Source organism: Lytechinus pictus, chromosome 4, assembly GCF_037042905.1.
Source record: "Lytechinus pictus isolate F3 Inbred chromosome 4, Lp3.0, whole genome shotgun sequence".
NCBI lineage: Eukaryota > Metazoa > Echinodermata > Echinoidea > Temnopleuroida > Toxopneustidae > Lytechinus > Lytechinus pictus.
In genome coordinates, this window is record NC_087248.1 from 15,548,062 (window position 1) to 15,551,700 (window position 3,639).

A 3,639-nucleotide genomic window follows, 5' to 3' on the forward strand; every position below is an offset into this window, starting at 1 on the left:
GCTTGTTCACAATTAATTACTAAAGTGGGGACGTGTGTGTGTGTGTGTGTGTGGCCTCATACACTCAAAAATTAGAATTTTATCCACTAATAAACTGGGCTCATTTTTTGACAAAATGTGTGCATACACTGTAGTCCACTATTATATTGTTAAGCTTGTACTACCTAGGTTAATAACTTGATCATGAGCTAAAATAGCATCACTGGGGTCTGAATATTCCAGACTAGTCAGAGATGCCAACTTTTGGAAATCAGAATTAGGGAGGATTTGCAACCGACACCAAATTATGTGCGCGTAGCGCACATCTCGAGCGCGGAGCGCTCGACCCTTGCGGCCGGGGTCGAGGGCCCGCCTTAGGGCCCTGGAAGCTCTGGGTTTCTAGATGCTCTCTGGTGCAATCTGACCCTTATTTTGGAGCATTTCACATGTTTTTAAAAAAACATTGTTCCCACTTTTTTGACATAAAAATAAAAATATCAAATATGCATTTTACATGTAAAAAAAATGAGGGGACAATAGAAGAAAAGTACCTGTTCAACTATAATAATGAGGAATTATCCTCTTTATTATTATTAAAGCGCAGGTAACGTCTTCCTCCTCGCTGGTCCCTTGCTTGGTGAAATAAGTCAACAGGGTACTAGTAGCGATGTCACAAAACGCACAGCGGGCGAAAATCATATCTGCCACTGTATAATTGATGCTTTTAAATCCGCTTCAATCGAAGCGATACAAACTTCAAAATTATTTTAGAGCACATATTTATCAAGAATAAATACCTTATTTTCATATCATCCCCATTATTTTGTATTTTGATGATTTTTCCTCAACGAAATTTCGACTTTTTTGACATCGTTTCGACCTTTCGACGATGTTCGCCAATCCGCCATTTTGGATTTGAGGATTGTGGGGTAGCTGTAGATATAGGTTAATTTGGGTATTTTCCGTATTTTTGAGGGAATTATGGGTACCGGAAATGGAAAGAGGAAGATTTTTTACATCGGATATCATAGATTTCTGTGTAATTTTTGTCGGGGAAACCTTTCGAAATCCGACGTAATCTTGAATTATATGCCAGAAATCCTGAAAAAAGTGAGTTTTTATGGAAATATATCTGATATATGGACCCTCAGAAGAAAAACAAAGGCAAAGTGTTGTTCATAAAGTTATATTTAATGCAAAAATGTTGACATTTTTTCATCAAGTTACTGCGCCTTCCTGCGCAAAGCAATTTTATAAGGGCATCACCAAGGGCTATTTTGTAGGAAATCGATCGTCTTAAATGGCATTAACCTTGTTATTTAGGGCTGTTTTCTGGCCTGTAATTGTTGGTATCAATACTGTCATGAAAATTTAGACTTATTTTGATTACATTTTATAAAAAAATGAATGTTGTTGAATATTATATTTAAGAAATAAATTTGTTGACATAAAACGTTTTGTAGATGTAATTATTATTTTACCCGTGATGATAATAGAAGGGGCTGACCCTTGATTTTCACCATATATTGTGCGCATGCGCACTACGTTTCGGACCGCTCTATTTTATTTATGGGGATGAATGTTATGCTATAGTGAGAGGGAGTGAGAGAGTGTATGGTAATATCACTTTTCTTTGAGGGATTTTGATAAATAATGCAAAAATGTCAGATTTGTCAAGGTAAACATGGAATACCATGTGTGTTAGTAATTCAAAACATTTCAAGTAGCCTTAGTGAATTTTTATCAGATTAAATGAGGTGATCCCCATTTTTTTAAAGGGGGGGGGGGGGGTTGATGACATATTGCACAATATAACATTTCAATACAGAATAGAATTGGGGGCTTTAAATATTTAAAATTGTATTATGTATGAAAATTGTCCAGAAATAAGCCTTCAATTTCAACTTTCTCACTTATGTCTATACTACTATTTCTAATTTTAACACAACACATGCTCAGTCCATTTCTTTACACCCATGCATGCACCAATCACCCTTAAACCTCATTCTAATCTGCTTCTTGGCTTTCACCATTGCTTCCGGTATGCTTCAAAATCATCCTTTGCTGACATCTTGTATGCACATCTCCCACACCATCTTCATCTTGCTTTTACAATGTAATCTCTCTTTTTTTGTCTTGTCTTGGAATTCACAATCTCTATAATTACACATCACAATTTCCACAAAATACTCATTCGCTGTCACCCCTCCTTATTCACAAGCAGTGCTTGCTCCTCAGAAATTAAATCATTCCCATTCTCCAGAGTTAACTGAATTAACTAAAGGTCAAGTACTAGTTTAACAGAAGGAAAATTGGTCAAGATGAGTGTGCCCAATGGTTACATTTTGAGCAAATGGGGGCCTGATCGAATCTTGTAACCGGCTACCCAGAGTGGTTCATCATCAAATACTGATGACGGGGCAATATATGGTACAGCTACAAGCTCCTGGAAGACATGGAGAAAGAAGACTTGGAATTAATAATTTAGAAACATAAACATAAAGATCAAATATTTAAAAATGATAGATGTATGATAGACCTAAGTTAGATGTATCATGTATATGACTGGTAATCTGGTATTACTCCACACACTACATGTATAATATCAATAATCATGCAAATTAAGTACTCATTAAGCAGATATATATGCATAATTAATGAGTACTTAATTTGCATTATTGCTCACTCTTAATTACTAGGAATATCTAAAATTGAGGATATATTGCACAAGATTATTTAGAACTTCTCTGAAATTCATTACAACTTCCACATACCAACAGTAACATCGCATAAATGAATCCTAATTATGCATAACTAAGTTACTAATTTGCATATTAACTCAAACTAATAAAGTAAAATCATGCAAATTTATCATTTTGAGTAAAGCTGGCCTTTGCAAATCATTATAGGGACACAATTTTTTGTTTAACAGCCATTTTATGCAATTTATAAATGTTCTCCCATAGAATAACATTTGACAGGTACTTTTTCGTATATTCGCATAATTAATTAGGGCTAATTAACATATAACATATAAACGTTAAAAAAACGTAACCTTATTTTGTAGAGGAGATCATACCGATCAAAATGAGGTGCAGCTTGATATGGTTTGCATACATTTTAATTTTTTGTGTGACATCCCTAGTACTAGTGGAGCTCGAAGATCTCGTCTTCGCAATGTCCGTATGCCGTTTGCTCCCTACGTGCTTCCGAATATCATCACGACCTCCGTGCTCAACTTTAATGTCCACGCTGCAAATTGTGCAAAATGCATGGTAGATTCCTCTTTCCGACTTCCGAATACACGGGTACTGGAGACTGTATTCAGTCTTATACTTCTGAGACCATTTCTTGGTCTTTTTTTGTTGATTTTCCGCCATTTCGTGTCAATATCAACCCATCAATACGCCGAAATCACACACCGATATTCCATCGCACGACTCGACAAATCCAGCGGCCGCGAGCGCACACGCCTCGCGAAGCTAGCCGGGCCTACCGGCCTGGTGCACAGTGGATTCCCGTTGGGCATATCACATGCACCAGCTTTTCGCTGCTCCTAATTTGTCTGCCTTTCACACAGAATTTAGTAGCAGCGAAACGTAATGGAGTTAATACATGCTTAAGTCAGCAGACGATACATGTACTTCCAATCCAATTTGA